The following is a 24,233-nucleotide window of genomic DNA, read 5'->3' as shown; positions in this document are numbered from 1 at the left end:
AACCAGTTGACCGCGATCGACAGGTTGATCCCCGGGTGCTAGCAGTCAATCGCAGTCTCATTTCCCTATGTGGGGGGGGGGGAGGAGCATCCAGCACCGCTCCCTTGCTCTGTCGTTCAGTCGCACACGATGGCAAAGACTGAAGATGGAGCTACCGCTGCCGGGTTTAGTACCTGGGCAGCGTTTTATGGTGCGTCCCCCCAAAAAAGCAATAGAACCATGGTGCCCCCTAAAAAAAGCTCAACATCTTTGGCTCCATCCCCCAAGGGTAGATCACTGCGCCCCCCCCCCCGGACTAGATCACAGTCTCTTGGGAGTTGGACATCCCTGCCATAGGATCTTGCCCTTACAGAGGTAATCTGTAAGTCAGAAGTAACTCCCATTGCATTCAAAATGTCTTAAGCCCATGTAAGTCTTAGCATTCTGTTTAGTTTACTTCATGTTATACAGGAATGGTGTAGCATGGAAGTATTTGCTATGAATGACATATGCAATTTAAAATGGTTGTTGTTTCCAAATGAAGTTGCTTTGGTCCACAGATGTGACCTTGAAAAAAATATATCTATTTGTTTATATTCAATGTTTCATTGTAGGCAACAATTGCTGCAGCAACTCCAGCAGGGTAACTGAAGGATCAGGTCCCTCCATGGACCCACAGGGCGTTGGAGCTAGTGAATCCAAAGCTGTCAGTGATCCAGAAGTGCAATTACCCTGAAAACCCTTTTTCGGGACTTTCTATGCTGAGCTCCCTATATGAGAAGTGGTGGCGGCAGCTAACTGGGGTGCAGCTCAGGGTCTGTGCCACATGGAATATTAGGATTGTGCTGTTAGGCTGAAGTCCTGTGAACACGTGTCTGGATGGAACACATAGAATCATAGAATTGTAGAGTTGGAAGGGACCCCAAGGGTCATCTAGTCCAACCCCCTGCAATGCAGGAATCTTTTGCCTAACATGTGGCTCAAACCCGTGACCCTTGGATTAAGTGTCTCATGTTCTGTGCTGGACAGCTCTGACTGAGCTATCCAGCACAGAGGTGTTCTTGATCAGGCATGCCTTTAAAAGCTTATGCTGTACATTGTTTGCCTAAATGCCAGTTATTTTAATTCTTTGGGTAGATGCTAAAGCTGCTTCTCTGTGGCTGCATCTTATTCAGGGACAGAGTGGCAAGTGCCCAAAGTGGAAGCGGGTAAAATGGGTTTTATTTAGTTTTAAATTAGGCTGAACTCAAATTAGGCGGTGGCTCTTCCACTGTCTTTATAACCTCTCAAGCTATTTTCTAATAAACATGAATTAGTACACTCACACTTTGAATTATAGTCAATTATCAACCATTACCATGAAAACAGCTAGTTACTATAGAACATAAGGTTCTGGAAAGTGTTGAGATGGCTTCATTTCATAATTCTGTGCATTTCCTCAATGCATGGCCAAAGCAAAAAGTGTAGACAGCATGATTATGTCCCTTTCCTAACTATTCATTTTACTTAATCTTGTATTAAGTAAACCACCACCACTTGCCACTGGCTGTTATTCAGCTTTTAGCAATTAAAGTGAATTCTCCTTCTCTGAAAGAGGGTTAACTTTCAATATTTGTTAAATTAATGACCAAAAAAGTTGAAATGGACTCACATTTAGGTTGGATTTCTTATTCTAACAACACTTGGTGATGAGCCAACAAAATAATCACAGCATGAATCATTTCTGTCATAAGCACTCTTAAGACAAATTAAAATAAATCCTGTGAACAAAATATCATTATCAATTAACCCCAAAGCCCCATTCTTATCTTTGTAGTATTAAGTGGGAGAACATAACTTCTCATTAATCAAACATCAAACAGATGAGAATACTATTTATAAACTTTTACCAGATCTTTTTGAGGTGTCATTATCAACATAAAAGTGATCTAGACATAGCAAAATCCTATGCATGTTTATTTAGAACAGGTTTAACTGAGTTCAATGAAACATACTCCCATGGATATAACAATAGAAACCCTACTTTAGAAGAGAATGTTTTTACTGGATGGTCTCGGAGTGCTCTGATCACAGCTTTGTTCAGCATTTCATGAAGTTCCATTCCATTCCATTGTTCGTTAAGGCACTTTGATCACATTGAATTAACCACCTTTCATCTTGCTGTAACACTCAGTACATAATTCAACAGCACTTCTGATAATTTGTAATTATAGTGCTCACTACGTTAGAAAAAAAATAAAAAACAAAAAACCTATTATTTCTCCAAAGGTAGAATTTTGGATACTAGGACTAATTATTGATCCATTGTGAACAGCTGTGAATTCAATGAAATAAATCCATGTGCCACAAAATCACTAAAAAGTGACAGCCTACGAGATGTGTCTCTAGTAGTTTTTATATTCTGGAAGACTTTTCTATTTGTCTTACACTACACCAAACCTTATACTTTGAGAAAGGAGCTTGTTCTCCAGGTCATCAAGACTTCTGGGAATCCAAAGGCGGCTTGATGTGCAATATAAGAGAATCTTCTGTTTTTCCTTCTAAGTTTCCTATGCCCTCAGCTCACCCTGACTGTGAGCGCTCGTACTCTTTCTGTTTGTCTGTAGTCTCAATCCTCTCAAGTCTTCTTCTCCCTGTTCACCATCCTGCTGTCCAACTCAGATACCTCTCTTTACACTTCCATCTTGTCATCTCTTTGATCCTGTTGCGCCCTACTCTCTCTCTCTTCCTAACCCTCTTTGATATAAGCTTCTTTCCTGCACATTAGGATTAAACTAGATGTCCCCTGGCAAGTCTGGGTCTAAGGATCCTGGGCTCTGTTTACACTGCCATTTGCTCATTGCATTTCCAGGGCTGGGTTTTTAATTGTGTGTTCACATGCTGTTATCCAAAATGCATATGTATTCTGTAATTGTTATAAGATATTACTGTTTGATGTGTTCTGAAAGCAGCTTCACATGGTGGGAGTCCTAAGCCCTTCCTAATACAGCTCTAGCCAAGGTGTGAAAGCCTTAGCATAGGATAAAGACATCCTATACTGCTTTGTAGAATAATATTAATAAAATCTATTACCTGCCTTTCACCAGCAGTACCCGGAAACTACAACTAATCCATAATGCGGCAGCTAGACTGGTGAATGGGAGTGGCCACCAAGACCATATAACACTGGTCCTGAAAGACCTACAGTGGCTCCCTGTACATTTCTGAGCACAATTCAAAGTGTTGGCATTGACCTTTAAAGCCCTAAATGGCCTCAGCCCAGTATATCTGAAGGAGCATCTCCACCCACATCGTTCTGCCCAGTTTACCCCAGACACTGAAGTCCAGCGCCGAGGGCCTTCTGGCAGTTCCCTCATTACGAGAAGTTAGGTTACAAGGAACCAGGCAGAGGGCCTTCTCGGTAGTGGTGCCCATCCTGTGGAACGCCCTCTCACCAGATGTCAAGGAAATAATCAACTATCTGCCTTTGAGAAGGCAGGCCTGTTTACGGAAGTTTTTAATGTTTGGTGTTTTGTCGCTTTTTTATATATTCTGTTGGGAGCTGCCCAGAGTGGCTGGGGAAACCCAGCCAGATGGGAGGGTATAAATAAATTATTATTATTATTATTATTATTATTATTATTATTATTATTATCACTACTACTACTACAATATATAATTAGCCATGCTTATGTGAACAGTTATGGGTGGGCACAGAGCTGTGAATGCGCCAGGAAAAAGCAGCAACTTCACTGTGCTCTAAAGCAGTCATCTGAATAAATCCTCAGTAGGAAAACAGCAGAAAGGGAAGTACAGCTTAACTAGGATTCTGAAAGTATGCTTGCTGCATCGTGTGGTAAAATGTTAAGAGAGGAGGTTTATTTTATTTATTTATTTTCAGAATTTATATATCACACTTGTGTACAAAAATGTCTTTCAGGGTTATGGACATAAACATTTGAAATCTAACATAAAATTCTTTTTTAAAAAACACAAAACCTAAAGGTTTTAACCTAGTGATAAAATGATAGCAGCAAGGACGGTATCAGAGCTGGGGTGCCAACACAGTTGAACATCTCTTTGTACATATATAGTATAACATAGAATAGGTGAAAAATGCATGCCCATTTTTTGTTGGATAAGTTACTCATTCCAATTTTGCATAAATTTACACATACATTTACACATTACAATATTAAATGTCCACTCAGATTTATTCATGTATTATCCTGCATTTGTTTCCACAAGAGGTTTCTCAAATCTTAAAGAAAGGAAGGGATGTTTGAAATGGAGGGCCAAAGCAGGGATGGCCGGGGGAGGGGGGGGGAATCAGAATGGCTTTGACATTTTGTTTCCAAGAAAGAAAGATAAATGGATAGAGAGAATATTAACAAAAGGATTAAACTGGAAAATTAATACATGATTGTGGTTACAATGGAATACACAACCTTGGATGGCCCATTAATGCCACCATATTTTGATGCTACAATTAAGCTTTGCTTCTTGTAAAAAAGGTTGAATGTACTTGGTCAGGCTGAACAATGCAATGATAATAACAGCCATATATAAGCTTCTTTGTTATAACATATAGAAATTTTGTTCTAATTCTGAATTTAAAAAAATAAAAACATGGCATAGGACCAAAATCCTATTTGCTCACCATGTTTGGGAATAGTTTTGCTTGCGTAAAATGTAGATCATGTCTGTCTTTATTTTAAAAAATAAATAAATACAAAGGAGAACATACTTTATATTTTAGCTGTACTGATTTGCAAATATTATTCAATTTAGAAAAAGAGAGAGGGTGTATTCAGGATTGCATCCTAATTGGCAATTTACAATGACCAGCATTATCCTTCAAGAAAGTCACATTTTCATATTGAAATTGTGAAGTGTCAAAATGATTGAGAACAATTGCACAACTATTAATTATGGTTATTTGAAGCTCAGTTCGTGGTAGGTAATGAGGACATTGTTCGTCTATTTGATATCTTTATAGCAGTCATCTTGGACTTCACTGCTCTCTCTCTTTTTTATAAAAGTATCCACGTTTGTTTTGTTTTCTCAATTTCCACTTTTAAAAAATGAGTTCAAATACAAGCAGGCAAGTTGCTCCTGAAAATAATTTCATTAAAATGGATTAGCTTTCTCTCTGCAGTAATTGGAATAGCACAATTGAGCAAATTTAGTCAGCAAGCAGCATGTGACTGCCTTCACCCTCGCTTCCTTTTCTCACAGCAATATACAAATTTTTAAGATGAAATTTTCATTTGTTCTTAATAATTTGGAGTTTGCTTTAAAGCTGCATTTTGTGGTATATTTTGTTTTGCTGTTTCTAAGGATGCCCTAACAGAAAAGCCCTGTAAGGTTACTGTGCAATGTCACAAACTGTGCTTGCTTACAACTAAGCAATTTCCGACAGACAGAGTATCAGCTCCATAACTGTAATTCCACCCCAGAAGAGACTTACTCTGTTTATTATTTGCCTGACACATGGCTGCTAAAGGTATGAGTGCCTGATGCCAACCCTAAACCATATAGAGAAGTCAAGTTTCATGTATTGCAGGTCTTTCACCAGCTGATTTTAGGTTGCCAATGCTACATTCAGTGCAAGATGAGGGCTGGCATTTCAGTTGGAAAGGGTCAAAAGTGATTTAAGATCTACAGCAATTCTGTTCAGATGCTCTGGATAAACTCAAGTTTTAAATAGTTGAAAAGCAAACAATATATTCACTTGTTGCTGTTATTTATTAATACCTCATAACGACTACAACACACACACACACATTTTTGAGCAGAAAGGATTTGAAATCCACTCAGACATGAAGCTCACTTGGTGCCCTTGGGGCAGTCACTGTCTCTGAGCCTCACAAGCTTGTTTCAAGGATGAAATGGAAAGTAGGAGGAGAGAGAGGTGGGAAAATATTGTTTAAAAAGGTGTAGTCATAGGTATATCTGTGTATTCAAATCTGAATTGTCGAATTGTGTTGTTATTGTTGTTATGGTTTTTGTTTTATGTGTCTTTTGCAGTTGATGTTTGTATCGAAAAAATGATTAAACAATTTTTTTTTTAAAAAAAGAATGAAATGGGAAAGCATCTATGTACACCACCATGATTTCTTTAAGTAACAACAACCACCCATTTAAGTGTTTATACCAGGAGCACTGACCCATCCCCATATTTACCCCCATGGGTGGGAAAACAACTAAGCATTTATATTGCTGTTGCAATCAACTTGTCGACACCCCCCCACACACATTTCCCTCGCTATGTCATCTATAGGTTCCTAAGCCGAAAAGCAGAATCAGCACCCTCAGCTCTTTTGTGAAGGCTCTTCCATGCTGAATGACATTGTGTACAACTCAGATTTGAAATTAAAGCAGTGCTGACACTGATGCATAAAGATTAAGTGACAGTTCATTGGCACAGAGGTCCTTACTGGCGTCCTACGTACAGACCTCAAATTCACCTTAAGGAATTCTCCCATGCTTGCGATGTCTCTGCTTGTCATCTGGATGACAGTCCTCCATACCGAATTGTATTTGTTTCCTCCATAGGGAATTTCCTTGTGCATGTGTTTGTTCATTGTTCTTTCTGCTTGCTCTTCTATTCCCTGTAGAAAGGACAAATAAGAAGTGCAAAGCAGCATTTAAATAGTTCCCCATAGAAACAGTTAGTTCCACCATATGCCTTTGAGATTTTAAGCATCTATCGAAAGAAAGAAAAATGAAACGCAGCTGTGGTTCAAGGGGGTTGGGGCAGAGGCAGGGACCTGTTTTTCAGCCTGAGGGCCACATTTGGTCATAGTCAACCTTTTGGAAGCCATATGTCAGTGGGTGAAGCCAGATGCAAAAGCAGACAGAGAAACATAAATGGACCTGTTTGTGGAATCCACATAAGATTCCACAAGAATTACCCACATAATTTATTTGGCTTTAAGTTTTCACAGTTGCCAGATGATTGACATATTGTACCATATATAAGCATGGATTTTGCGAGTGGTCAACAGTGTTGAAATAAAAATATATGTCACAGGAAACTAAATCAGGATTTGGAATCACCTATTAAAGCATTAAACTGTAAGCTCTTGCAATGGCAGGAAAGGAACATTCTCTGAAGGCCCTCTCCTTAGCTCATATGAGTTGTAATTTTCCAGATTCTTTGCCTGCAAATACCTGGGCTGGCGAGGAGAGGGCAATGTATTCGTGCATACAAAGGGACACTGCCTAAAATCTGGCTTAGTCTGGTCAATGGGTTTCTCCAGACTTAGACATACTTAGAGATGGTATATTAAAGTGCAAGGTCTGCCAACCTGTTCTTTGTGAGCTAACTTTGTGACTACACAGTTAGGAATGGAAGAGAATTTTGCTTCATTCTCATTTTCAAGTTCCTAATTTACAGTTCCTGGACTCATATGTGGATCAGAAAAGAGTTGACAATCAGAATATATACTTCTCTGAATTTTGGGATGCAGTTCTGTTTTTTAGAATGCATTGAAATGTTTTTTAATGGGAAAATGCATACATAATGCATATTTTAGAGGATAAATGCACACAAAACCTTACCCCAAAAAAGCTGTTTTAGGAGAAAAGAACATATAAAATTAAGTATAATTTAAATGCACAAATTTCATTCATGTTAACAAAAAATCCACAGGAAATGGAACACAATGGGCTTAGAAATGAAAGCATGTGAAACAGGCATGGAATGGAAATAGGCTGATCCACCCATCTCTATAAAAAAGGGGGCAAAATGTAAATGGATATATTGATTTATAATCTGGCTGTTAAATTTTTCCATATATATATATATATATATATATATATATATATATATATATTTGTATACTGCCCTTCATCAAAAGATCAAAGGGCAGGTCACAATATAAAAATACAAAATGAGAACACAAAATACATAACAAAACAAAAACAAACCAATAACCAATATTGAATTCATTATGTCAACATTCAAGCAGCTCTTTTCTTGCTTTTCCTTGATGCTTTCTATCTTAGGAACAAAATGGACAAAAGATTTATGGGATGCTGAAGTCATACTTTTCATTTCTTCTTCCCCAATGAAAACAATACATTCTGCTTGGAGGAAATCCAAAACAATAAATAAAATGTCACTTGTCTTATGCTCCTTAATGATGAAACCCCGCCAGGAAGAGAGAGTTATAGGCTGCATGCTTACTCAGAAGTGAGCTTACACCCATGTAAATTATTCACGTGAAATATAAGGTTGCTTCAGACATTGTGTTTTTCTAGATGGATGATCAGATCCCACCCACATTCCGTGGCTGTATCTCATCCACATACTCACTGTGCCCCTGGTTTTTCTCCTACTTAATTCTGATTTAACTCAGATGCTTTCTAAAACTCTAGAAATATGTAAGGACATCTTTGTGTTTCTTCAGTGTGTTTGAATGTTGGATATCTATGTGCACATGCCCATTGACAAAAGACTGTAGCAGAGGTGAACTTGCTGTTGATTCGCTTACACATATGATTGCAGGGAGACCAATTCTGTGCAGTTTTTAATTTATCCCAACGTGTGCTTCTGCCCATTGGTAAAACGTGGGTGGCACTGTGGTCTAAACAACTGAGCCTCTTGGGCTTGCCAGTCAGAAGGGTGGCAGTTCAAATCTGTGTGATGAGGTGAGCTCCCATTGCTCTGTCCCAGTTTCTGCCAACCTTGCAGTTTGAAAGCATATCAGTGTGAGTAGATAAATAGGTACCACTGTAGCAGGAAGGTGAACAACGTTTTTGTGTACTCTGGCTTCTGTCACAGTGTCCCGTTGCACCAGAAGCGGTTTAGTCATGACCCAGAAAGACAAACGTTGGCTCCCTTGGCCTGAAAATTGAGCTGAGCGCCGCACCTTTGACTGGACTTAACTATCCAGGGGAACTTTACTTCCAAACAGCAAGACCAATGGTCAGGAATGATGGTCCCTGTAGTCCAGCAATATCTGGAGAGCCATAGATTTTCCTACTCCTGGCCTAGAGCTAGAACTTGTCATTCTTAATAAGGTTTGTTTAGAACTTTTTAAAGAAAAATTGCACTTACAAGGGGTTGTTTGAAGGGTTCTTCTCTATATAGAGAGTAGCCCATCTCATTTCCTTTTGTCTATGCTTTCCCATTTGTATTCATTATTCAGATTCCCAGCAATTTTTCTTCCTCTTTAGTAGGCACTATGTACCTTCAGCGATGATACTGACATGCAATAAACAAAAGAACACATTCAAGGTCAATGGACACATTGCTACATTAGTAACCTCCATTTATACTGAAAACATATAGAAAGCATTTCCATGTGTTTATCCATTTACCTCACCTTGATACAAATGCTTAAAGCAATTCACAAATTAAAGAAATAGGTATTATTAGGACAACATGATATCTATACAGAAAACAAAAACAAAGACAGCAAAAATATAAGCCACAATAAGAATTAAAAATCAGCAGTTATAATTAATCAAGATTGAATTAAAACTAAGCATGAGAAAATAAAACAACATTATTTTGACCTATCACCTAACGCCAAGTGAGTCAGTGTGGCGTAGTGGTTAGAGCAGCATTTCTCAACCTAGAGTCCCCAGTTTTGCTGGTCTTCAAACCCCAAGTTCATGGGCTCCTTATATAAGACAGCCCAGGTTTTAAGATTACAGGATAGTCTCTTCTTGTTCTATGGATAGATGTTGCCTCTGGTGTGGTAATTCAGGATGGGGATGGATTTATGAAGCTCCCTCCCTTTGCAGTGCAGTGCAGTCCCACTTAAAAAGACACATTTTCACATAAGTCTTTTGTAGGGTTGCCATACATCTGGGAAATCCCAGACATGTCCTCTTTCGGGGGCCTACATGCCCATCTGGGGCATGGTGGTTAAATTTAGAAGCAAACGTCCAGGTTTGTGTGGGGTTTAATTTTGTGTGTGTGTGTGTACAGGTGGCTCAGGTTAAGGCTCTGGTCCTGGCTTTGGTTCGTGTGCGGGCGGCTCAGTGCACGCAAGCAGGAGAGTCAGGGCAGCTAGCAGAGCTCACGGCCAGGAAAGCTTTTTCCCTGTGTGTCTGCTCTGCCCATCCACTGAGCTGCCCTTTCCCTCCCGCAAGCAGGAGGGGACGGGGCAGCTTGCAGAGCTGACAGGCAGGGAAATGACCATTGGGGGGAATTTTCAAAAATTGGCAAAATGTCCTGATTTTTACCTCTGGAAATATGGCAACCCTATCTCTGGGGGAAACTAATTTGCTAAGGTCTATTGGTTGGTTATATAAGGCTGGTTATAAATGATGAGGTGACTCTCTGTCTTGAATCATAGAACCAAAGAATTCTAGAGGTGGAAGAAACCAAGAGGGTCATCTGGTCCAAGCCCCTGCAGTGCAGTATTCTGTTGCCAGCATAGGGCTCAAACCCTCAACCCTGAGATTAAGAGTATTGTGCTCTACCAACTGAGCTATCACATATATATTGATATTGTTTTATTTTTAATTATGTTTTTAATGCTCTTTATAATTACTTTTATGGTTATTGTACATATGTTGTCAACCTCCCTGGTATCTATGATGAAAGATGGTTAAAAATAGACTTGAACAAACAAACATCTGTATAGGGTGACTGCCTGCTCTAATTAAGTTATTATGACAGTGATCTATAGCATGTAAGCATACTTAACATATATACATAAATGTGTAGGTAGAATTTTTTTTCCTTCCACATGATTTATGTCTTATCAAAACATTCTCCCTTTTTCTTTTATTGTAACCTGTCTTTTGATTTCAAAGTGCCTTCTGCAATACTTATGATAATTGAGTACATTGTTCGGTACATCACAAACAATCTTTTTTGACTCCCTGCTGCCCATAGCCACTATTAATTAAAAGCATACATAAAACAGACATCTTCCCTTGTGAGCTCTCACACTGAACAAATGGTCTTAATAAAGAGAGTGTGAATAATTGTCTGGTGTTTAAAAGAAAATGAAATGCAAGGTAAAATTACTCCAGGTTGGGTAATTCCAGGTTTCACATGTGCAACAACCAGCACTAGGATGTTGCAATCTTAAGGTGAGCAATCTTTAAAGGGAGAAATATCAAAATAAATGAGGGATTAAATATATACTTAAGGTATAATGCTTCAAGGTGGGAGATTGATTTTGTTTGTCTGATGGTCCTTGAACACTAATTCAATATGGCTGATGCTATACACCACTTATGGAGTATTGCCAATCTCCATCATATTTAGTCCAAATAGCAGAACCAGGATGAGAAAGATGAGCACAGGTACATATCCTAAAGACTGCAGCAGCAACAACAATTTTCCGTCTCCACTACATGCTAAAATCCATTTATTGTTGTCCCTACTGATGGTTTAATGCTGTAGCATCAATAACATGTGGTCCTCCAGATGTTTTTGGACCACAGTTTCCAATATCCATGCCGATAGGCCTGGGCTGATGGAAATTGTAGTTCAACAAAACGTGGAAGGAAATAGGTCCCCCACCCATGCACTAAATCATTCCCTTGGGAAACTGGTCACTAGATTTAACATGACTTTTAGCTATTACATTGTGGGGACACAGATGTGATTAGGGCCTGTGACTGCTTTGTGCTTTGGCCAGATTGCATGGATGCAAAGAAGCTCAGGCCAGCAGCAGGTGTCTGGTCAGTGGCCCCATGCTGTCCTTGCTGCCTCACATAAAACTGAGGAGATGTAGCATGGAGAGGAGGCAGAGGTCAGTGTTGGTGTCTGAGTACAGACAATGATGAATACAAAGCCTAAGCTGGAGGCAAAACCATTCCTGAATCTGAAGGTGAGACTTAACAACCCTCTTCCTTCTGGGGGGACAGCCTACTAAAGATAAACCATCTTTCTGGTAGAAGAGGACTGGGGGCAATTTCAGTTGTTCAGCAACATTGGACAAAGTTGGTGTAAGGCATGTTGAGGACTGCTAGTGCACTGTTGCACAAAGGAAGGTGAGGGGGGAATATACTATAAAACGTAAACAAAACACATAACTTGCAGTATTATAACTGAGATGATTTAGACTTTCTGTGCCTGAAGAGCAAAATGGAAGCAACCATCCACCACCTCTCTCTGCGGTAAGAGAAGGCAAGGCTCTGGCTCTGGGGCCTTTTTAAAAAAGCAAAGTTTAAGATACACATTCTTCTGTATTGTCTTTATTAAAGTAGTGGTGGGCTGAAATAGCCATCCCCATTTCATCACCCCACTCTCTGGGGGCAAATTGAGGCTGGCTATTTCAGTTCCATTTTCATTTTGGTTCCATTTTGTGGCCATTTCAGTTCCAAATTTATGTGTGTGTGTATGTCATGATTCAACTACCATAAAAACAACTACAACCTTTCAAGAGGGTGTGACTTACCATTCTAGCAGGAGTGTTTTTAAAATACCTTTTCTCTTTCTTTTTCTTGGAACACTTTTTTGGTACCTCTTTATAAAGCCACTGGCGCTAGCTTTCGTGGTGTGGAATGAAAGCAGCAGTGGGCCTCTGGCTTCCACCACTCTACTTACAGAGAATGCATTTAGAAGACCAGTGCTTGTTCTCTTCAGGCTTCACACAATCCTAGACATAGGTTGTCTGTGAATTCAATGTGAGGCTCACTAACAAGCTGTTAACAAAGCACGATCATGCCACTAAGTTTGTTATTCCATCTTCCAAGTCTTCAACTCTTCCTACTTCAAATCCTCTAAGGAAACAAGCTATATAATTTGAGACACAAGCTTTCCCCCAGAGTCTATTCCTTTGTACCCTCAAGATTGAACTGTGTTGGAACTCTAGTGGGGATACAAGTCAAAAGTTATAGTCAGAACCTGAACTTTACAGTGAGAGGGTTCTGGATCTTATAGCTTTCTATATTTGCCGAGTGCTTTTTAATCCAAAAGTGTCAATGCCCTGGGAGAATTCTTTCCCCAGAATGAAAAAGTACATAAAAGACAAAGGAGAGGGGGAAAGGAGACAAACTGGAAGAAACAGCAGTAGCATGTTCCAATTCTTTCTTTCAACACCCCATCTTTTTCTTTTATTAAAAAAAGAAAAGGTTGTGAGGAGAATAACATTTACTACCCACATGCATTTCATATAATATACCACAAAGGATTTTTTTTTAAAAAAATGTTTTTTGGAGATCCAGAAGTTGATGTTATTGAACCAACGTGCTTCTCTCTCTCTCAGAACCATATGTGGATGACTTTTAACTCTTAACCTCTCCCAACCTTGAGCTCCCAGATGTTACTGGACTATCATGCTCATCATCTGTGACCCTCTCCCATGCTGACTGGGGATGTTACCAGTTACCAAGACTCCATTTTGAACTTAACCCTATTAGATCTTCATAATTAGTCAAATGGAGATGCCTGCTCGACATCCGAACTTGAGCCCCTCAAAATGTTGTGTCCCCATCTTATGTTCCATATTTGATTCAGGGGTTCACAATGCCCTCAACAAAAAGACAATGTTTACATGTTGTAAGCATAGTACCATTGGCAGACTTGCTTTTTCAAATAGCCCCAGAAAGAAGGATTGATGGGAACGGAATAGAATATAAACCAGCTGTATAAGGAAATTAACAGATCATGAGGCTGCAGTCCTCCACAAGGTTACTGAGGGGTAAGTCTCATTGAACTTGATGAAGCTTACTTCCAAGTATATGAGAACTAGAGCTTATCAAAAACTGAGGCAGAGCTGGAATATGATATGTTAAGGTGAAATATTCTGAGACAGCCTGAAAATTATGCTTTTTGATGGTAGTGATGTGATGACAATGAGAAAAGGTATAGGAAAGACTAGAAGCTGGTGACAGTAGAGCAAGACAGACAGGGGAACAGATTGTGGTAGATGCAGAAAATATGTAGCATATATTCACCAGCTTTTATTTGAACTGAGTTAACCTGAGGGTTGAGCCATGTGACTATTTATGAGGTAGAAAAGTGACATTAGTTTTTGACCAGGCCTTGAGACAGTGTGAGGTTCTGTAACTGTGTAAGTGCCTTAATTTAATTTATGAGCTGTTTAATTTAAAGAGTAGTCCTTTGCTTCTGAGCAATGCTATCCCTGGTTGTTTTAAATTATTGGTTTTAGTTACTTTATTGTAGTTGCAGTTTGGAGGTACTGATTTTTTCTTATTTTAACTTATGTATGCATTCTCAGCCTGAAGCCGACTGATGAAAGGAGGGATATAAATGCAAAAAATAAATAAAATAATACATCAAATGAATTTACAACAATTACATATAGAATGTTAATTTTACATTGAAGGGGGCTTTTCAAAATTGATTTCCACATAATGAAGTGGTCTTGTGCAGTAATCTCCATGTGATGCAACCATAAGTTGCCACATGCTGAAATGATAAAAGCTTAAATGAAATAATAACAGAATTTCACAGAATGTGGTAACAAGCAGATTTGCTTCTTAAGGTCTGTTCTGGAAGATCATTTACTGCACAAATATTGTTGCAAAGTTAGTTCAGCATCTTATGAACCAATCCATAGCATTCAGTTTAATAATAATAATAATAAGAAGAAGAAGAAGAAGAAGAAGAAGAAGTATTAGACTGCTTGAGCACTTTGTAGCCTCCCTCAAAGAATTTAAAACTTATCACAATATTTTAAAGTCAGATTTAGGTACCAGATCACAATTTTTACGCATTAGTGATTCATATAGTTAGGAATGGATAGATAAGTCTAATTCCAGTCTACGTCAGTTTCACATGTGTTTGTTTGTAAATATATTTATTCACATTTCTGCATTACTCTTGTGAAGTAAAAAAAAAATCATTTGCTAACTTATTTGAAGGGAAATCTATACTTAAATCTGTATTTTGTATCTGTGTTCACATTTCTAAAATAAATTTATCCTCAAAATTCTTATACATTTTGTCACATTTTCCAAGCTAAGAACTATTGTAAAACCCAGAGAAGTGTGAAACTCTATGAATAACTATGTTCCAATCTGTGTATTATTCCAGGAGATGTAAATTAGGCTGATTCACCTAAAAATAATGATTGAATGAAAAATTGCCCTATCCCTAGATGCAGAGTTACTTCAGCTGTAAAAAAAATACTCAGCTGACAAAAAAGGTCTTGATATTTTGTTTTATTTCAACACGAAATCAGACAAGATATAATTCTCCAGCCCATGACCATTTTCCATTGGAGTCCACAATACTAGTTCAGTTCATCCAATTTATACTGCAGAATCCAAAGGGGGTTCTAAACAGTCATTCATACAAGGTTTGCAAGGAGAGTTTTGTAAAAATAACAATAATAAATCAAAGCGCCAACGGTTTGGATACCATGCAAAGGGTTCTTGAAGGCCCATATATTCTATTGATCCATGGTGATGGTGGCAAAGCCTCTTGGCCTGAGATTGAAACTTCAATCTATTTGTCCAGGAGAGGCAAGTTTCTTACATCAGAGACATGGTATAATGATTACAAAGAAAAGTGGAGGGAAATGAAGAAAAAACCCACAAAAACAGAATACTTGGGCTTTAGACAAAGAGGAAGACATAAAAAGTAAATGTCCTCTATCACTTTTAAAGTGTGAAATGTACATTTGTTACGTTTCTCCCCTCTGCCCCTTCTGGTTAATGGAGTGGAGAGGAAACACTTGAGGCCATGTTCCTTACAACAATCACTATATTACATTTCTGCTTGACAAAACTGCTTTCTGGAAGAATAAAAGAGATTAGAAAAGAGGACCTTTCCTACTCATTTTTTAGAATTTATCCCTATGTTCCACTGTCCTATATACTCTCCTGGCTTAAAAAAATAAAAAAATAATTGAGACAAACACTTACAGGCCTTATTTATTACAGGAAATTCCTTTGTTTAAATAAAGAACCAGCAACTGGTAAAGAGAACAGGTATGTTTCAGAACATTAGAGCCATAAAAAATAGGTGGACCCTGCCTTTTCGGTTCAAAAGGGACCCTAAAGAAAACAGACACACATAAAAAGGAAAATAATCTACATAAAAGGATATGAGGAAGTAATGGCTTGCTTTGGCTGTAACACCAAACTACGGTTTAGAATCATGAGCATATGCCTTGGTCATGTGCTCTTTCCCTTCTTCCTTCCTCCTTTTTGCACTGCTACAAAAAGGAGATCAGAAGCTTTTATTTCTATTTTCAGTTAACAATATTTTGGTGTTAGATTCCTCACTCTGACCTATGATTTCAACTACAGCTTATTGAAACAACCTAATTTCACAAGCTCTAGTATAAGATTGGCTTGTTTCACAAGAAACCAAAGTTAAGAGTGACTGACCACAGTTTGTCTGGGCTTGGACATAATGATAAACTGTGATTAGCTAACGAAGGAAGTTAAAGCTTCTTATTTCATTGTGGCAATGCAGGAGGAGGTTTGGTGAGAGGAAAGAAAGTGTTTGAATCTGAGGCTCACATAAATCTATACCATAGTTAAAAGTTAACTGTGGAAAACCACCTATCTATCTATCATCTATATCTATCTATCTATCTATATCTATCTATCTATATCTATCTATCATCTATCATCTATCATCTATCATCTATCATCTATCTATCTATCTATCTATCTATCATCTATCATCTATCATCTATCTATCTATCTATCTATCTATCTATCTATATCATCTATCTATCATCTATCTATCTATCTATCTATCTATCTATATCATCTATCTATCATCTATCTATCTATCTATCATCTATCTATCTATCATCTATCTATATGTCTCACTAACTATCTGGCAGAGTCTGATATATTTTCACCTGGGGGCAATCCATTTGAAACCCCTCCCTACCTGTGTTCTCACCTGCTAGTGCACGATGTACCAAAATGAAAGCGGGGCATGGCCACCTTACAGTTTTAGAGACACAGAGGCACTTCCACTTGCAGCTAATTGTGAAATAAGACATGCCACTTACCAAGCTGTTTTGAGAATTTTGGAGCCCATGTTACTGTCTCTGTGGTAATTACAGTGACATTTATCAACCAATCCAACAAGATGTTTTAAGACACTGGAGCTTCCCTTGTGGTATCCCACTTGGAACATTACAATCAACTCTAATTTAACATAAAACTAGGCAGAACAGAACTGGTTCTGTTCTAAAATCTGGTAGGATGGGAAGAAATCCATTAACTACCTCAATCTGTTACAATGGTCCTCATTAAATTCTCATTCTTACTATAGTTCAAGCACAGGACAATGCCTCCGCCCCAAAAATAACAATATCCAATCACATTTTTTCCCTTGACACCCAGTGATGGCAGGGCCAGAGTATACAGTTTTTATATGCTTGCCAGGCAGCCAAGCTATACAACTTAAACAGATTTTAGACATTGTTAAAATGCTTCTGTTACAGAGGCCATCCTGGAACATTGCTACAAAAGATATTTGATGTTTCTTTTTCAAAGCTTAAAATAAATAAAGAACTGGAAGTACTAGAAACGGCAGAATTCTTATCTCCCCCTCCTTCTTGGTGTACATACCTATGTGTCTGTAACAGACATACAAAATTTCAACAGAGTAGCATATCCCTACATTGGATAGATGGAAATGCTTCAGAAACGAGGGAGTAACACGCATTCATGGCAAAAATAAGAAGACCACATCTGAAAGGGGGCCAAGAAGACTCTAATGTTCAAAATGATGGGTCATTTTCTGATCATAAAATCCCTCTTGTATAACAACTTTTGATATTTTCTTATTCTTCTGCTAATGGGAGATATTTTTCCTGCTGAAAAGAGGTGACACCTCAAAACAATGCACTGAATTTGCAGGTATTGTTTTTCTAGCACTGACTGCAGACTGTAACACTCACACAAACCGACACCCCCCCCCCATCTTCAGGGGACCACAACATGCTGGTCAAGTTAGCAAGTGGGGAATTGATACATTAAAAACTAAGGTTGGGGGGGGGCAAGATGAACCTCTGTTGAACATAGCCATATCATTTCAAAAAGCCATTTCTGGTACAGGTTGCTGTGTGTTGAGGCAGTAATTAGACATAAAAGCTAAGTACTGGAGAGGAATGGGTGGCAACGCCATAATTTGTTGGGCACCACAAAATGAATGGTATTTGTTGCTCATGCTTCATTTTTGCAGAACATTTTGCATTTTGATGGGATAAGTATATGGAAAAATGTGCCAGATATGATTGGCCTTCCTGCATCTCCTTTGTAAATGGGTTGTTTCCTGTTATTATAAAACGGCATGTTAAACTGCCAGAAGGGGGTTTCAGGTTGTAATGGTACACTGCCCACTGCAATACAACAGGGGAAGAACTAAGAAGGATCCCATTAATCAAGCTTCAATCCAACACATTCTTCTTTCTGCTGGTCTGCTCTTTTGTCATCTTCTAGCTTATTTCCTGTAAGCTTCATGTCTTGAATGAGACTTGAAAAGACGGCAGCTTTTCAGACTCTCATAAAAGCTTTCCCGTTCCATGCCAAAATTCTGTCAATATTAAGCAACAAGCACCTGAGCCTCCTTTATTATATAGGAGTATGTGCCCATGACTAATGCAAAGTGTTTGTTGCATCAAGCTCACACAGAAAAGAAGCCTTTGCTACACTATACTCTGTAAGGGCGTTTTAAATAAAAAAAAGAATGCTAATTTCTCATTAACAACACGGGTGACTGACACAGCTGACGGCTGATGGTGACAGCCCATCCACCACAAATTAATTGTTTCTAAGTTGGGTTTTGATGCGAGCACTTAAAAATTAGTTTGAGAGCCTGCTTCCAACAAAGACATTAGCGGCAGTGTAGTTTTATGTCAGTGGTGGAGGGAGAGGGAGGGAGGGAAAGTAAATGTTGCCTGAAGTTCCAGCTTTTGCCAATGATGAAACACTTCATTTTTGGCTTGTGAAAGGCTAGGACAGTCCTACTCTTTTTATTTACAAAGGTTTAGATTAAAATTTCATGCCTAGCTACAGAAGGCTAAAGTCAAGGAAGTGAAGGAACCAGCAAAGGGTGTTACATCATGATAATTATTGCATTTGTCAGTATACATGGTCCCACCAATGACAGAAGGAGAAGTTAGGAAGGGCAAGCTATTTTGGAATGTGTGTGTTTCAGAAATCCTCAAATTGTTATGAACAAAGCCCATCGTCTTCTTAATTTCCCCTTGGCTTTTAATAGTTTAATCCCAGACCTACTTTTTTCCTTTTCCTGTTCTCACATGTTTACAAATATATTGCAAAATGTTCTAACCTTTTGTATATTGTATATTATTAATAGTAGTATTATTCTGGTATATTTTAAGGTAGAGTTGTTGTTGTTGCTGCTGCTGCTGCTGCTATTTATTTATTTTATATAATGCCCTATACCCGGGGGTCTCAGGACAGTTCACAGAATGAAATCAAAATATAAAATCACAAAGTACATAATAAAAACAAAAATGACAACCCAATAATTCCGCCAACACACACACACACACACACACTTTAAAAGGGCATAGGGTGTAAATCAAATCAACCAAAGGCCTAGTTAAAAGGGAACATTTTTGCCTGGCACCTAAAGGTGTATAATGAAGATGCCAGGCAAACTTCCCTAGGGAGAGCATTCCACAGACGGGGAGCCACTGCAGAGAAGGCCCATTCTTGTGTTGCCACCCTTCAGACCTCTTGAGGAAGAGGCACATGAAGAAGGGCCTTAGAAGATGATCTCAGGGTCCCGGTAGGTTCATATGGAAAGGGGCAGTCCTTGAGGTATTGTGGTCCTGAGCCATTTAAGGCTTTGTAAGTGAAAACTTTGAATTGGGCCTGGAAACTAATTGGTAGCCAGTGCAGTCAGACCAGGATTGGTGTGATATGTTCAAACCGGAGCAACCCCTGTAGTTGATATGACCATGATGGTCAGAACAACAACAATAAACATAATATTGTGAAGTGAGGGGTGTGTATGTGTAACTTAAACATGAGTCTTTGGGAACCAAGCCTCCTGGGATAGCCCATGCATGACTTAGTGGCAGAGTGTAAAGTTTGTGTGTGGAGAATCACAGGTTTAATTTGCACCACCTCCAAGAGAAAACTCTGTCTGAAACCCCAGAGACTTGTTGCCCATCAGCATAAACAATAATGAGCTAGGCGGCCTAATGGCCTAAGTATGGCAGCTTCCTATGTTCCTGAGCTATCTTAAGTGCCACTTACTTTCTGGTCCTTCAGCAAAACAAGTAGATAAGGCTTGTTGATTCAAGGGTATCTTCTAATGCTCTTCCAGCCTGAATACAGTCAGCTGACTCCACAAACCAATTTGAGACACATTAGGCCTGATGAATCCACATTATCTCCCCAGTCTAAACAACTTGCTTCACTGAGTGGCCAAATAAACTACCTCATCTTCCTGAGCACATACTCTGCTTCTTGCCCCTTTTCGTCTCCAACTATACAACTGCACCATCAGCTGAAACTTGTCTCGGAGCTTCCTCAAGGCTAAACATTTACAAAATGGAGAGAGCAGGTGCTGAGATCAAAGGCAAAGGCTGCTTCTAAGATGTAACTGAAATCTAAGCTGTTCCTGCCAAACTGGTCTTTAGGAAATGGAGTCTTTTATTCATCCTGAATCATTCACCAGGATTAGCAAAAAAAAGAAGAAGAAAAAACACATTAAAACCAGATTAAAGTTGAAGCATGTTTCAAAATTCCAATCATGCTTTGGCACACAACATACTAAGATCCAGATTCAAATGAAGTCACCATATGTCTTTATATAAAGGATCTGAAAAATGATTCTTCATCATTACTTTTGCTGTGTTATAAAGCAGCAATGGGTAACTTGTGGCCCTCCAGGTATTGGTGAAAGACACCTCTCATCATCCCTCACCTTTGGTCATGATGGCTAAGAATATTCGGGATAATTTTGGAAATCTACCTGCTTGCTACCCTAGGCCCAGCTCTACCATCAGGCAGGGAATGATTGATTGATAGATTGGTTTTGCATATATGCCATTGTTTTGTATAAGTTTTCATTGTGTTGTGAAATCACATCAAAAGGCTTAATGGGAGGAGGTGACCCACCTCTGTCATGAAAGAGCAACAAATGTGTCTATAGTTTTGCATAATTGTGGTTAGTATTGCCAGGGAAGGACATGTGAGGTTATCTCTGACCAGGTTGTGAAAATCTGTTCACCTTGACACCTTAGCCAGCAAGATGTCTGGTCCTGTGGGTTACCTGGAATTGGACACCATTGTCTTTCCCCCTACAACAGGAAGTAGTACGAGGCTACTGGTGTATTGGTTCATCATTTTGTTTTATTTGTGCATCATTTGCTTATATAATTTATAATCAGACTTTGCATGCAATTTTTCTAAGGTTGAGATATGCACATTAAAAACAAACAAGAAAAAATATCAACAAAGTCAATCAACAAAGAAAATGTTGAATAGCAGCTGGTAATCCCAAATAAATTCAAATAAGGACAAGGCAGATGGTTTGTGCCTAGGGCTATTTGGGCTACAATTTGTTAATTACAGTTCATATAGTCAATGCAAAATATTGGAAGAAACCAAATTTTCTACTGTTGACAATTAACTTTCAAGTGGCTGACAAACTTGGGTGATGATAATTATGCATTACAAAAGATGTAGGAAAAATAGACAGCCTATACTTATAGACAATTAGGAACACTTTTATGCTGTACTGGAAAATAATCAAATCATATTAAGGAATTCACCACAAAATAATAAATATTATTTGCCCAGGCATGCACATTATGTGACCCATGAGAGCAGCAAAATAACAAGCTATATAACGGTGATGGGATAAAATCAGGCCCAATCTTTATTGATAGTAGCAGCAGGCAGGGCAAGGGTTGGCATGGCATTGAGTCCCAGGATCAGTTCATCATTCCACAAGCTGCATGTTGATGGAATGGATCCACTGGGTTTGGATCACTCTAAACCTGTACAATGGGAGTTGGCCAGTGTTGAACCTTGCCGTGGTGCAAGCCAAGCAAGCAGGGGTCTCACTGGCAGACCAGGGTGCAGATTCCAACCAGGCAGATACTGAACCCACTATTGGGTTTGCTGTGGTCCATTCTCCCCTCAGGCCCCTTTTGGGGGGGGGCCATACTATGTTGATCCTGACAATTCCATTTCCACCCTCATACAAACAATGTTCTTCTGCCTAACAAACGAAATCTGTAATTTCACTGAGGGAAAGGTGGGGGTGGGGGAACTCAACCAAGTGCCCATCAGGTTGAGAGAGAAAAATTCCTTTCCGGCCCTGTCAGCCAGTGACCCAAAATTGCTCAGTGAAGGCTCTAGCCTGAGGGAGGGTGGGTGAGTGGGAAAACAAAATGCCTGTGGGATCCATGAGAAGCAGCCTTATAAAGGTTTTTCCCTCCCCTCTTCAGCAAGGGCTCATTTTCCCATGATCCCGTCACACGGAGAAGATACTGGACTAAACCTTGTCCAGTATTTTGCTGCAATCTATGGGCCATAGCGCCACTGGGCAAAGGCGTCCCGTGGTTATTGGGCATGGAAAGGGTCTTAATAGATTTTCTAGTTGTAACCTCTCTGTGGGGATATTTACTGTATATTTATTTTCTTTTTATGAAAACAAAAATGGTTATATGCAAAGAGAATTCATTTCTAAATAAGCAGGACTTTACGGTCCATTGAAATAGTTCTGTATCTGATGACCTTCTTATGAAACTGCTTTATGCTGATCCATAGAACCATCCAGCTCATCCACTCTGACTGGTAGCAGTTCTTCAGGTTTCAGATATTCAGTGCATTACTGGCTCAGTATTACTCAGAGCATATTGGCTGAGCAAGAAATTGAACCTGGGTCACTCAAGTACTAGTCCTACCTTCTAACCACAGTGATTCTCCTTTAGCTAAGTGAATGGGGCTCATTATGGAGATCTCACTAAAAAGTTGGTACTTTACAATAAAAATGTAAATTCTTTATAATTTTCTGTAGCATACCTTTCCCAGTGGCAATGAGATATTTCTGCAGATCTGCTTGGCCTTTAAATACTTCAACCTCACAGAACACAATCTTTCACAGAACCCCATCTTTCTAAATAGCCATAACCCTATTATATAAATGGAGAAGGTCCAGAAATTCTTAGCCAAGTGTTTATTGCAGTGGTGATGTTAGCAGATCATAGTATTTACACACACACACCGCCACCATAAGAACTATACAAGAGGTATAACTTATAGCTAAACTGAGCATTCAAAATGTAATTTGCTTCCAAATAATGAACAATTTTGAATTGGCTGTTCCAATTAATTTGCAGCACAGAAGGTGGAGCTGCCGACAGCATCATACTGAGTTATGAATATGGCAAGAGAAAATTAATACTCATATAAAGTGTAAAACATATAATCAAACTTACATTATCCATCCAGATCCACATATGTTGGTTCACACTGAACATGTTTAGAAACAGCAAGCAGAAATAATCAATTTCAGAAACAGCTGGTTGTGAAAGTAATAAAAATAAGAATAATTAAAGTCAATCTAAATGTGACTGAAATCTTGTTAACTGGTTCAGTGACGCCACAGAAGGAAACTCATTTCCTATAGAATGCATGTGGAAACTTTTCTTCCTGAAAGCTGCTAGATTGAATGGGTTCAGTGTATATATTCCTTATAACCACATCCTTCTATATCTTTTCTGGTGACATCCCCAACAAGAATAAGGACTGGTATCTTATTATTTAGGAATGAGCCACTGTGCAGAAACACAGGAATCTAGTTCATTAAAAAATTGTGCCTTGGAAGATCATTCCCAACATGTTTAATTGTGTGCTAGATCTGTTGGCTTCCACGACACAGCCGAACTGCTCAGGTACAAGAAGAAGCACCCTATCAAAATAAAATGCAGTTGCTGTCAGTGTTATGCCAAAATCTGTCCTCTGATTTCTCAAAATAACCTTGCTCTGGTGATTAACTGCTCTGGAATCTTTCTGAAATGTGGGTCTTGCTCCTAAAATCCAGTGCCATACCAAGCTTTACAAAAGCCCCATTTCATGTGCATGTCATGATATCTCATCATGTTCTATGAAAATCTCTTTGCTAGTGAGCATGGACAAGGGAACAGACTCCTGCTTTTGATAAGTTCATATGCAGAAATGTAAGGTTGCATGTGATACTTTTAGATTTTGTTTGCTTGAAGGCTGCTTCTTCTTTAAATCTGTTCCTATTTCTTGATGCGCTCATTGCTGAAGTTCACTTGGAGTGTTAGGCATTCCTGGGGATATAAAATTGGTTTCTTAAATGCTTTAAGAAAGGAACACTCACTTCAAGCAAACCCAAGTGT

The 24,233-nt window shown here is 38.9% G+C and overlaps 1 long non-coding RNA gene across 2 annotated transcripts; it reads right to left on the bottom strand.

Moving 5' to 3' along the window:
- Positions 1-4,519: 4,519 nt before the first annotated feature.
- On the bottom strand, positions 4,520-19,261 carry LOC310761475. 2 transcript variants are annotated; one of them, XR_014547526.1, is made up of 5 exons: positions 19,172-19,261; positions 10,473-10,513; positions 9,026-9,172; positions 6,418-6,572; positions 4,520-5,073 (listed from the first exon to the last, which is right to left on the bottom strand). It is a non-coding gene; the product is annotated as an uncharacterized lncRNA (long non-coding RNA). The 2 variants fall into 2 exon arrangements; XR_014547527.1 differs by lacking the exon at positions 4,520-5,073 and having other exon boundaries at positions 6,243-6,572.
- Positions 19,262-24,233: the final 4,972 nt, after the last annotated feature.

The sequence above is a fragment of the Podarcis filfolensis genome (assembly GCF_964270895.1).
Source record: "Podarcis filfolensis genome assembly, chromosome: 4".
NCBI classification, from domain to species: domain Eukaryota; kingdom Metazoa; phylum Chordata; class Lepidosauria; order Squamata; family Lacertidae; genus Podarcis; species Podarcis filfolensis.
This window is presented reverse-complemented; position numbering and strand designations above follow the sequence as displayed.